This window comes from Liolophura sinensis, chromosome 10, assembly GCF_032854445.1.
Source record: "Liolophura sinensis isolate JHLJ2023 chromosome 10, CUHK_Ljap_v2, whole genome shotgun sequence".
Taxonomy (NCBI): domain Eukaryota; kingdom Metazoa; phylum Mollusca; class Polyplacophora; order Chitonida; family Chitonidae; genus Liolophura; species Liolophura sinensis.
In genome coordinates, this window is record NC_088304.1 from 34310723 (window position 1) to 34324857 (window position 14135).

Below are 14135 nucleotides of genomic sequence, written 5' to 3' on the forward strand. Positions count from 1 at the left end.
CTTGGCTTCTTTAAAGTGTGTATTTGAAACAAGGTTTATTTTGTTTAGAGGAATGAAAGAATATTGTGTTGTGTTGTAAAGTAACATGAAAGCTACAACAAAATGAAATGCCTTGTTCTGGATATTTCATGTCCACTTTTGTTCACAGTTTTCATGCTTCAGATATGTGAAGAATGATCAATATGACTTGATAAATGTTATGGAAACTGGGCAGAGATTTCTTTAAATTGGCTATGGTGCTTGCATGAGCAAATAAACCTGTGACTTATGGAATGTCTAATGCCGATTACTGAGTATGATGCGTGCATGTATTATCAAATTGGTGTGCAGTGAATGTTGACTCGTTGCGTACTTATAATTTTGAGGTGATATATAATGTGTTAATAGCTGGCTGCCTCTTGTCATATGGTATGTGTACATCTATGTATGAAGAATATAGATCTAATGGTACTGTATAGCAAAGGTGGCAACAATGTGATTAAGGGAAGACCTAATCCGTATAGTTACATGTAGAACCCCTGAACCAAGTGGGCTAGCATCCGATTGTTTTGTATCTGTTCGCTGTGGTTACAGGATTGTCTGTCCATTCTTGGTCACTAAAGGGTAAGGCCGAGTGAAATAAATTCTTGGTTTTGTGTGAGAGTCTGAAAAAAATTAGGGTAGATAGGTAGGCTTTTAAGTTTTACAGCCAAAATTTTTTTTCCATCAATGTACAGCTACTGGATGTTGAAGTGCATAGACTGCTTTCCTTTGTTGAACAGACGCAAGTTTTCTGACTCAGTTAATCCATATTTGTCCTATCCAAGTGGTTTTTACATTGCTGAGGCACACTGTGCTGGTCTGATGAAGGGTTTTCACTTTAGAGGTGTCCCCAGACATACCTGTGCATGAACAGAAACTGCATTTAGTTTTATGTGCTCTATGAAGCCATTTCCGGTGACGAACTGTGTTCAACATTATCAATATTGTGATCTGCATAATTCTATAGAGCACTCTTACTGTAAGAGAGTTCAAATCCGAGACTGATCAGTTTGCTGATAGCCACTGATTTTTTCTGAATTATTCAATGGTGATAATATTAACCGAACTCCAATCTGGCAGTTTGAGCGTCTTCAGTATAACAGTGCACTTTTTTAATGAAAAACTGAATTGATCAGCATGGTAACATACCATGAAAATCTACATTGTCTCTTGCTGTATCATCATGTGATGTGAGGCACTTGCAGGGCTGTTTGCGCAAACTTTTGCCTCCCTCTTGTATGGTATGCAAGTCTGTATGTGGTGTTTGAGAAAGTTTGCCAGTAGCTTACCGAAGGTCAGTATAGTTTACCATGGGCCTTGGGACTCAAATTTCCCATTCTACCCAGTAACACACCGCTTTTGAACAACTATCAAATAAATGATAACTAAATTCTTTTGTGTGAATATTGAGTTTTCTTGTAGTAAGTGTTTTAATAGATCTTTTTTTCATTATGGTTTAGTAGTGATTGTTGTTGGTATGTTTGCGCTAACACCTGTAGTAGTTCAGGGGAAGGCATGAATAGCAGACTCTACAGCTTGGACCTGAATTACTTCACACTTTTCCATTGTATTAGTAGAGTTTCCATAACTCTGGTCTATAGATCCAGTTATTCTCAAATTGAGTCTTCTTTTCTCCCACCTTGGACATGGGGATGTTATGAATACAGCACATACAAATAAAAATATTAAAATGTCTATAGAATAAAAAGTCTAATTTACCTCAAACTGAGTTCAAGACAATCATCCATTTTTCTTACCTTCAAGCTAAATGTCAAAATAGTTGCGTAGGTGTTGTGCTTTATTTTTAACAACTTTTGTAATTAACAATAAGCTTACTCAGCTATTTGTTCTAGCACATTTTACTTGATCTACGTTGTCAAATTACACCTTGGAATTCATAATTCAGTCTGTAAGTGCCAGCTCTTCGATACTGTATTAAACGTTAAGCTGAATACCAGTGTTGGCCTAATACAAGACTAATGACACTTTAGTTCAAACTAAAGGTAATATAACTGCTAATATGCTTTTGAAGATCTGGGCCCAGGGTATGGCTTAAATACTGTCAGTATGGCCTTAAACCTCTTCAGAGGTCAAGCCAGCATGGTAAAAATGTGTAACTTAATTTTCTCTGCTGCAGCAATAGGTTGTCAGGTAGCTTCCAGAGGCACAGGGGTTGCTTCTGGGTTGTGAGCAGAGTGCAGGGGTTGTTTCTGGGATGTGAACAGAGCGCAGGGTTGCTTCTGGGCTGCGAACAAGGCACAGGGGCTGCTTCTGGGCTGTGAATAAGGCGTAGGGGTTGCTTCTGGGCTGTGAACAAGGCGAAGGGGTTGCTTCTGGGCTGTGAACAAGGCGTAGGGTTGCTTCTGGGCTGTGACAGGGTGCAGGGGTTGCTACTGGGTTGTGAACAGTGTCATGCACTCATACACAGGACATGTCTACAAAACGTTGAACCTTGCAGAAATAAAGGTTGAAATAAACCCTTAAAAGGATACGTAATCAACACTGATTGGTTGACAATGGAAATAGGGTTTCCTGGGTTCTGTGGTCAAATCTGCCATACCTGAAATTCAGCTTAGGCTGGGCATAGTTTGGACTTGTTTACGTCTCACAACAGCCAATCAGAAACGTTTCTCTATCCCTTTAAGTCTTAAAATTGTACTTTATCCGTTGCTCTCCTGCTCCATTGTGTCCACGGGGGACGGTCAACCAGGAGGCGGTCTCCAAGTCATGTATTGTCAAACCAGTGTTATTGCCAAACAGTGAAACAAAATTATTTACCCAAATATAATATTTGCACACATGTGAATTTCAGTTTGAAGTGTTCCATTAGTATGACTTTGTGCCCATATGTCAAGCTTGTGAATGAAAATACTTTGGGTGCATATTTAAGAAGATTGGAATGTGTTTTGACTTAGTACTTGTATATGGTTATAATTAAAGCAGGTGGAAGAGGAGTGAGCAAGCGTGTCCAGTACAAATGAAGCTTTTTTTCTCAATGTAAATGCACCTGACAAACCCACCCATAATTGAACGTTTTAAGCAATAAGTGGCTTGTTATTTACATGGATCAAATACTTTTCTTTATATCCCATATTGATAAAATAACGTGAAAAATGGCCTAATAAATGATTCCAGTAGGACTGAAAATTAAGGTGATTTGACTGTCAAAACTTGTCTACAGGAAACGAATTTAACTCCTAATTCCAACATACTAAAACTTGCTAGATGTAACGTCAAGCTAATTTATGTACCAGTATTAGACATGCTTATGCGATTTTCCTTTCCTAGACCAATTTTCTTTTGACAAAAAGGTAAAAACAAAACAAAAAATAAACAAAGATGCTCCCCCTCAAGCAATAAAGGTTGGCGTGTTCGTACACAGTCACTGGGTAACACCCCCACCCACCCCCAATAAATAGAGTTTGGGTTGTACTAATCAAACATCTGTTAAACCATGATCAGTTGTCTTCAGCGGTCATCAGTGAGTTTTTTTGTTTTTTTTTTTTTCGTTTAAATAAAGTTAAAAATAAATCTCCAATTTCCGCCAAAAAGCGACCGCATTGCCAGTCCCGATTTGCTTGACACAGGACTGCTCAAATGTTTGTCTATATAATACATGTTCCGACAACTGTCCACCACCTTTTATCCGGGTCCTTCTTGATCTCTTTCCTTGTGGAATATATCTTTCGTTTAGTTTTTGCTCTAGACCAATATGTCGTATAAACGGTAATATATTATACCGTTTTGATTTTGGCGGGGATTTGTAAATCGGAATAAATGTTATGGCGCGCATGGGTTCGTGTACAGCCCATGTTTCTAATTGAAATGGCCTAGGTATTTCTTGTATTGATAGAAAGCTGTCTCTGCCGCTCGCGTGGTGTACACTTTGAAGAGAATTTCAACTGTGACTAAAAATGCGGTTTGTAAGTCAGTCGGTCGTCCTGTTGAACAGTTCAATTGTTGACATTGTATCTTTTCAAAATGGGCCTCCTACCGTTTAGCATGGCCAATTCACATAACCAAGGGACTTAGTGTAAGGGGACAGGAAATCATGTACCACGATATCGCGGCTATGGCTAATTTGGGCTTGTTTTCTAAATAGTACACAGCAAAAATTGACAAGATTACTCTTCCTGACAAATGTTTGAACTCGAACGATGTATTATTTATCAACTTTGTAGGTTATATATATATTTTTTTTCATATAAAAGATTGTCACTTTATGCAAATTAGTTCAGGTGACGAGGAGTATTCAACTTAAGCCATCCTTGTTCGTGCTCTGTTGTCCCAGCATGTAGTCTAGTCCCAGTTGGTGTTAAGCATGGCTTTCTGTATAGCTCCAGCGCAGGTCCTATTCTGTTGCTGGAAGAAATTATGTCTTTCCATTCTTAAAAGATTTTACGGCTTAATAAAAAATGTGAATCAAATTATGTATGATGTGATGGTTATTTATCGTCAGCAACGTTAAAGGAAACGTTTTGCACGCTTTTGGATGAAATATTGTGCACAGGCTGACCTTGAGCTGAGAAACAAACCTAAATTTTGAGTGGGTTTCCCGGTTTCCTCCCACCATAATTCTGACCGCTGTCGTATTAGTAAAATATTCTTGAGTGCGGCGTAAAACACCAATCAAATTTGATGTTGATCCGGTCCAGGGTTATATGCAAATGATGAATGCATGGAGTTCGACGACCCAAAATTCATATTCATTAATCAAATGAACTTTTCATTTATCAAATCAAAAGATTAGCTCAAACGACTGTCATTCAGCAAATATCAGACTTGTATTATTTATGGGGTTGAACTGATTCTGAGGTTTGTAAAAGTTATAAATGCAACCTCCTTTATAAATTTTAGAAGTAATTTCCGGTAACACGTGGACAAGCAAGGCTGAAAATTTGTAACTGGTGATTATTTAAGGTGCTTTAAAATAAAAGTCTGAAAACGCCGGTATAGCCTCCTGAGGCGATTCTTCACTCCGGTTTTTTGATGTAGAACAGGAATATGGTAAGCCATATGTATTGCACAAGTGTATAAATAGAGAATAAATATCAGAACGGTTTGTGAGGAATGCAAAGTATTGCCCCTGTTAAATTTACACAATTTGCTGGGGCGGTGGTTTGCACCCACGGGATACCTTTTCGTTCGTTATGAAAGGGCATCAGCACTGCTAGACGACTGTTGTCAGCAAGAACAAATCGTCTGTGCCCTCTTTAAATACATAGCCAAGCCGACTTGCAGTCATTTTCTTTGGAGACTCCAAATGGTAAAATGCATCATGACTCCTAATCCCAAGGCATAGTGTAGGCGAGGGTTCAATCCTGACCATGGGCAGAGAAATACATTTCCAGTCTTCTAGCGTGCAAAAGTCTGTACTTTATAAAGCAAAGTATTTTTTTTTTGGAGAGAATAATTTGAGTCAACTAGCTCAAAAATCTGAGTTATATAACTGAACTAATTCAACTCAGAAAACTTGGTCATATGACCAGATCAGCTGAGTCTTGAAACTCATCTGGTTACATTGCAGACTCACTGTAGTCTTTCATGGCCCAGTCGATCGGATCTTATGACTTAGTTTTCTGAGATGAATTAGTTTAACTATATAACTCAAATTTTTGAGTCAGCTGACCCAAACTTTTCTCACAGTATAACATGTGAGAAAGTTCGCCATGGACGTGTTCGTCGTTTTCCCAGGACACTCCGGTTCCCACCACCCATAAAGTTAACCCTCATCATGTAAAATTCTAGAGTGTAGCCTTTAACAACAATCTAAGAAATAAATAAGCCATTATAGCAAACGGGTTCCAATGACGACATGCTTATAATGCTGCCTGTATGGTACGCCATAGTAAGGTCAAGCAAATACATCAGACATGGCTCCAAATCAGGTACAGTACATTGCCACTCTGTCCACCACGGTCTATGCCCTTCTATTCAACACGAACTAAACCTGCGGACTGTCATGAGTAAAAATGACCTTACTGGGGACTGAACCAGGGTTTACAGTTTACAATATGGACGCTTTTCCATTTCGATCACCACACAGATATGGAGGATTGACCATGGAGGTTTTCACGACGAAGGGTGGTGGGTTACTACGGGTTTTTTTGTCTCCTTCACTCTTTAAACTAACTGTCGTGTTAATTATGTCGTAAATTCGTGAGTACGGCATAAAAAAAATCGGTGTTCATGTACATGACTAAAACGGATTGTCTTTGTATGCAGACGAGAGTAACAGGGAGCAGGTAAGAGTAACCAAGAGTATTGTAGAATCACAACTCTTCGCCCTTTTAGAACTTCCGAATGCAATTCTGTGTATTTTAGGGTATAAAGTCTTTTTCATGGCAGGCCGCTAGTTTTGGTGTACAGGTGCATGCTTGACATTAAAATACCGAAAATTGTTTAAACTTTGAGCAAGTATAAGCTTTACTGGTGAAAGTTTTTGGCGAGAGAACATAAGATGTCGGGTGGGTGATGAGGCTGCGAGTGGCAGGTTTGCCAGCTGAAGACACAGGAAGGCCGCTAGTTTTGGTGTACAGGTGCATGCTTGACATTAAAATGCCGAAAATTGTCTTAACTTTGGGCAAGTATAAGCTTTATTGATGAAAGTTTTTGGCGAGAGAACATAAGATGTCGGATGGTGATGAGGCTGCGAGTGGCAGGTTTGCCAGCTGAAGACACAGGAAGGCCGCTAGTTTTGGTGTACAGGTGCATGCTTGACATTAAAATACCGAAAATTGTCTTAACTTTGGGCAAGTATAAGCTTTACTGATGAAAGTTTTTGGCGAGAGAACATAAGATGTCGGGTGGGTGATGAGGCTGCGAGTGGCAGGTTTGCCAGCTGAAGACACAGGAAGGACTGTCAAGCTATGCCGGGAATTTTATGGCTGCTTTCTCATTGTGGTGGGCGGAAACTGGACAGAGTCCGGGGAAAACCCATGACCATCCGCAGGTTGCATACTGACCTTTCCCCCTACGCCCTGAGAGGAAGCCAGGATGAGCTGGACTTAAACTCACAGCGACCGCAGTCTTTAACTATGTCAGCGAAGACGAAATATCTCGCCTGATGGTTAACTGGGTTGTATTTTGGAACGTTGAAGGGACACAGAATCGATGCAGATTCGCTGACAGTCGAGATAGGGTTTCCTGGGCTAAACCCTGCACCTTTGGTCACGCTTGAATAAAGCCACCATAGCTAAAATTCAGCTTAGCTCAAGCATAGCCGGGACTTTCCACCAGCCAGTCAGAAACGATTCTGTATCCTTTTAAGCATACTCGCTTGCTCACATCGATTTTTGCCAAAATAGAAAAGTCAGTTCGTGTAGGCTACTAACTTAAGGCTTACTAGATACAAATATTCTCAGCCCGCCTACCGCTCGACCAAACAAAATTTATTTCTCATTTACAAATTCACTCATTTGTATACTGAAACGACAATCCTGATTGGTAGTTAGGTTTGACGTTTGCAATCAAAGTGAGGGCATGCAGTATATGAGCTGACAGCAAGTTCTACCTCTCATCTAGTAAGCGACTGTAAGTCTACAAGCTAAAACGTAATTGAAGCCGTTGTTATTCCTTTTTATCAGTCAAGTATTTGAAATGTAGCACAGCCAGTAGCGCCCACTAGCCATCTGTCTATCAGGACATTTATTATCTATCAAAATATCCTGCTAGCGTGATGTTTGTGCTTTTAAATGAAGCAGAACGGCGCATAAGCATGCGCGAGCAACGTACTAGTATGCACTTGGGATTTTGGGGAATTTCCCAAGTACACGTGCCATTTTTTTTAAACAAAAACGCGTGAGCTCGTTACCAGTCGCACGTGAGCGAATTCGAGCACGGTTGTGTTCATTTTGGTTCATATACACTTCTAAAGAAACTCGCGCGTACATTTGATACTGTCAAGATATAGCGAGATGGCTTCTACAGAAAAACGCTTTTGTCACAAAATGCAATACACTTTATGATGTATAGTATAGATGGAAGTATATTAATAGATCAAAGTATTTGTGTAGATCAAATTACATATTCAGACTTTGAAGTCATCATTCGTTCATCACAAATCCAATTTCACAATCTAAGTTAATAGAACAAAAATGGTTGTGGAAAAAAACTTTTATTAATAAGTTTTTGCAAAATGGTATCAATTACAGAGAAACATTATTATCCGAACGCCACGTGTATGATCGACGGCAGCCGGTAGGCGTGGAACCATCTGGGAACATGGGCGCATTTCACCGGGGCCAATGACGTCTGATTTTATTTCGCAGCAATCACGATGTTTGTAGCTCAGCTAATCTAGGGCTTTACCTACATCGGGTAGTATCATAGTTATTAAGAATTGCCACAGATTATAGCCATGAGTGACAAATTTCCACAGGGAAATGTTTGCTTAGTTTGGCTTGGACTGATGATCAGCTTGGTCGGCTTCATGAACCTTGGTATGGAAATGTCCTTCAATGTCTACGCAGTTCCTCTGAAACAGGCGTTCAACTTCAGCCAAACGCAAGGTAAGGTTTAAATTACACAAACGCTAGCTCGTATCGAATTTGTCCTGGTTTGACAGCGGTACTATAGCTAACAGAAGTGGTTTTTTCTCCAAACCTATACATAAATTAGTGAAATATTCTTGAGTACGGCAGTAAACACCAATGAATCAATCAATCAATCAATCAATCTGTCAGTCTGCAGACTCTGCCCGGGGTAATCCGCCAATCCATCTATAAACCTGACTACACTCATAGCATATATTCTGTTGTTGTAAGATAATACTCTGTCGTATTCAACATAATCTTCTGTTAGGCTAATAGAATACTTATGTTGAATAAACAGAAAGTGTGTGTTGTATTCAAAAGAATAATGTGTCGCAATAGCAGAATAGATTCTAGCATCACTCAAACAACAGACTTCATGTTAAAATTAACAGGTCATTTATTTTTAATGTACCGATATAAAGGTGGACTCTTCTACGATAGGGCCTCGAACCACCAGCAACTAAATAAACGAATGACGTCAAATATACGAAAAACGAAAAGACAGTCAAATGAAAACTACGAAATAACTGTAATAATTATAGCGTCGGGTACAACACAAAGGAGGAATGAAAAGATTCAGCTGTACCATTCAGGGTTTCACTAAACCTGGCTATTCCTGTCAATTTTCTTCTTTTCGTTGGTCAGACGAGTTGGATTCTTTTAACATTCATTTATTTTAGTTTATTTCCAAGTCCAACTTCATACACCTTCAGGGTTATGTGCCGCATTACGCTCGCTTTACATCACTGCCACCACTAGACAAACTTTGGCTCAAACGTGGGTTCGTTTATGTATAGCCTATCTACTGGTGTGCTTGCACGGACCTATAATCACCATTCATCAATAAAACTGTGTCAGGTGATCGTTAAAATGATGTTGACCATACTTTAGATAAAGAGAAATGCACAGAGCATTAATAGAAACAAAACTTGAAACGTCACTTTCTGCCTGATGACTATGACCCCAGTGACCTCGGCATTGAAGGAATTCTGTACAAAATTTGCTCGTGGTGGCTGTGAGGGCGACGTATGTATTGTAAGGAGTATGGTCGAACATACTGATGTCCACTTACAGGCTAGATAGGAATTGCAATAAATCTGTACAGATTGTAAGAAGAGTGAGCTCATGTATGAATGACTGGTGAAATTTGACAAGCATAACCTATAGCGTCACGGAAGCTTGAAAGCGTAGGCTAAGTATAAATAGCAATAGTGAAGAGCAATAAAATGTAGAAACTCTCAAAAAGATGTGTAAATATTAAAATTAGGCCTATGGACATTAAAAATGGCTTTGCACATTCCTAGGGATATTTATCAGAATAGTTTTACGAAATGTTTTGTACATAATGTGTAAAATTTGAAAGAGCATGTGCATAAACCGGCAGCTAATATATTGCGATATGATGATCACATATATGCTACTGACATAACATTTTATTTATTATTTCGTTACAAAATATATTCGAATAAAAGACACCCATAAAGGAATAACTACTGTACACGTCACTAAAATGGTTGTTCTGGGAAAGTATGAAACTATATGTTTAGATAGCATTACTGCAATTTGGAAAGTTTTGACTAGGAAATATTAGAGAGTATTATTTGTCTATAGATTTGATGTAATTATATGAATGTTAGAGAAAAGGTACTGTATTCGGTCCGTTGAGCTGTTCATCAGAGACAATGTTTAGAATATGACAGTTTAACAGCTACATGTAAGTCAGGTAGCATTTAGGTCTTATTTGTCGTCATCAAGCATGTAATGGCAACATATGGTGACACACACACACACACACATATATATATATAAGAAATCAAAAATGACAATATCGTTTGAAATAAAATGCTTGTGATACTTTTCAAATCCAAGGTCCATGGTTTATTGGCTCTATAAGTGGCAGATGTCGAACATGAGCAATCTATCGTCAAATAATATTTTCAAATAAAAAACTTTACGATCTGTGGATATAATTTTTTCACGCATGCTCCCTAAAACTGAAAGATATTGGCTTGGAGGGAGTGAACAGATGTATATGTTCTTTTTTGTCACTTATACGAACAGCTGTGCTTATACGGTCCAGATTCCATATGCAGCTCATACTGTTTCTTGGTGCCATACACTTACGCGATGGCGGTGAATTTTAATGGTTGTGGAAATTAGAGGGCCCGGCTTAAACCATGGCAAATTGGCAAGTTACTGATGAGCTTTCCACGCACAGAAATGCACACCATATTGGTAGAAGTTGCTCTGAATAGATGTTTAAGTGCGCAAACGTCCGCATAAGGAACCATAAGCAGTGAGAGTGGGAGAATCTATAATTCAGTATCAAAGATTGAGTTTAAACCCGCACCACGTGTCCTAGCGATTGAAAAATCAATGCCTCTAATTACTAGTCCACGATCTGCTCCAGTCTTTTGTTTTTGTCACTCTCTAAAAAGGGCTGCTAGACGTAGGTCTAGATAACATACTGCTACTACGTGGATCTTTCATTTCTTCCCTAAAGTAATTATTGAACGCCTGGAAAATTCAACCAATAAATCAGTATTAATAATTGCATTTTACCGCACTATTTGTGATCGCGAAACAGATATGCATTGAAGAAATTACGTGAACAGTAAGAACAAAACGCTAACTGAGGTCAGTTGTCAAGTGGCCTCATTTTACCTTAATATCTGCGACCATTTGCCAAGCTGTCGTTGCTCCTCTGGTTTTACTCTCTGTGTTGTAGTCTTTATATTATTGAATTTGATATGGTATATGCTTCGACGCCCTGGTTTTCCGCTTTACCCAGAGGGTATTTCTATATTCTCCAACGCCACGATATTTGCTGATCTTTCTCTCTTCGCCTCCCATAACTGTTTTTGCAATTCTACTGTGGTTCCACCCACTTATAGGTTAATCTTGACTAGTTCATCCCATGAAATCTCCTAACACATATCATGTTATTTTTTTAATTGATATCCTTTATCATGTGACTTCAATTCTATCTTGAATGCTTAAGCAGAAAACTCTCACTGATGACATTAATCAGCGTCGAAACAGATATTCGTATACCAGCCGTCAACCAATATGGACGTTTTAGGTCAATAATCGCTAGGCCAATTATCAAAACGACATTTTGCACAAAGTACCAAAGAACTAAGAAAGTATATAAAGTATGAAAATAGGACGGCATCATGCACAGGAAAGTAGTCAAAAGTGTTCAATGTCTTTTTGGAAAGACGGAAGCCCTACTCTCTAGCGTTATATATATTTGAACTTAACTTGAAAAACCCGATGAAGATACCAGCCAACACTAAATGGAAGACCTTTAACAGGCCTATGCAGCGGAATGAAAATCCCATTGTTCTCGCATTCTTGATTGCAATAAGTGACAAATGGCGCTGGAAGTACTCGTCTGCCTGATATCTCCATCTGCGGGTGAACATTTATGCTATGTGTCTTATTTTACTCCAGGCACTCTGGCTTCTTCACTAATGAAAATAACTACAGTCGTATCAGTGAGGTAGTTTGGGTTAGCTCTGAGATCGGTTGGCCATGTTCAGAGCTTAGCTTCCATTCACTAACGGGGACGGTCCTGCATGTCATCTGCCTTGTCTTCAAGGTGCCAACGCTGTACGCCAGAAAAGGAGGTGTCCCGTGATCTTGAAGTAATTTTGAATTCATATCACCGCATGATGCGGAAATAATACAGACCACATCACCGCAATGAACACAAATGTAACCGACGCATCCATTCAGACAGCATCAAAACTTTGCGAACCGCCATCTTCGAATCACGTGACTCCATTGCTCTGGTGGACTCAGCTGCTCTTCCCAAAATTAAGATCATCTCCTTTCTTTACAATAATTGATGATATTTCCTTTCTGTTCATTATTAAAGTTAATTTAAAAGAAATTAAAGTTCAGACTCCCATACAATTTGTCAATGGCCTTTCAGACTGAGTACATCTCATTGGTTTAAATCAACCCACAAAAGGTTATCTTTTCCCGGACGATGCCGAGTGCGGCTGACTCAAATTAAAAGTATGCGGCTAGCCAATTTTGTCTTGCTGTTGATGTAACATGTCGCCTACATTTGTGTTCATTGTAAATTTAAGAGCTTTATTATGTACGAATGACTAGATGATGTGAAGTAAGAATTACTGAAGGATTGCATGAATCTTTAGCTTACAGCTTCGACATGTTAAGGAACACAACGCGCGGATGGGCCGAGTTCCAGGTTAGTAAATGGAAGTGTACAGATCTCTGAAAGCTAAGATGTGAAGAATACAACAGATCTCAGATCCAAGTCTGAGTAGGCCTGCCCTGGTAAACCTATGAACAGTTAGGATAAAATATTAAATGAGATAAACTGACAAGAGGTGAGAGTTCAAAGGTTTTACGTGTGATCATTTGCCAACTATTACACTGTCATCTGGTTTTACTCTCTATGCTCTTCTATTTTGTGTTATGACACGAGTAATTCTAGACGAATGGCGTGGAAAGAATTGCAATTAACATAGCTGCATTTATACTTAGTTCTCTTCCTGCCTTGGCGCTAGGGCGCGTGTAAGTTGTTACTTTTTAAGCATTTACATTCACATAGTCTTATTTGATACGACTGTACTGTCAAATTCTGACTAAATATCGCAGTCGAACAAACGAGAGATAATTTCGAGGTTACTTTGACCAGGCGTCCATTGCCTGCAACAAGACCAACGCTTTCGGGGAGCGCGAGTTCGTGGGAATGTGTCATGCAGAAGCAGAAATAAACTTAAAACAACAAATACAAGCTTAACTACAAAATAAATCTCGCTGCTCCGCTCACCCTAACTGTTTATCTGACACGATTACCGTATAAGCGCATTATACTTATTCTGATACTTCTGTATTTGTTCTATTTTTCCTAAATGTAATGGAACCATGCAAAAAACTTAAAGTTATGGCATTTAGAAGTTAATCCAAGTGAAAGTAAGTACGTCTGGGTGTTTATATTGCCTATGGAGAAATGTATTATGGCAGAAACATACAGCCATGCATGGTTAATGGTCAGGAATGGTTGCATGAGGGTGAACACGTTCTTAACTATCATATCAGGTGTTTGATAAACAGAGCAGATAAATTCACCTGTATGGCATATTTTAGGCAGATGGAATTAACACTAAGATACCCACCCAGAGGATGCATTTTTTTGAGTCATGACGGCACGGTACCACTGCACCACGTCTGTGGCCTGGAAATGTAGTAATGATATAACAATTTCACAGAATGTGAATACCTCGAATACATAATTCAGGGGAATAGCTTGACCATTGGTCAGGGTTTGGCGTTGTGTCTGGTATCTTCGGCTTGGCCTTCCCGTGAGGCAACACCATAAATAATGTTTACACTGGGTCGTCAAATCATCGTTGATAACACTTTCCCATTCAGTCTGTCTTTTCTAAACACCTCTCAATTTCATGAAGTTTAGCAAGAAAAACAAAAACGTCCTCTGACGAAACCATTGAACTGTAAAAAATAAAAAAACAAAAATAAATGCATAATACAAGGGCTGCAGGCGACTGTCAAAATCTTAGTACATGTACATTAACAGCCCTT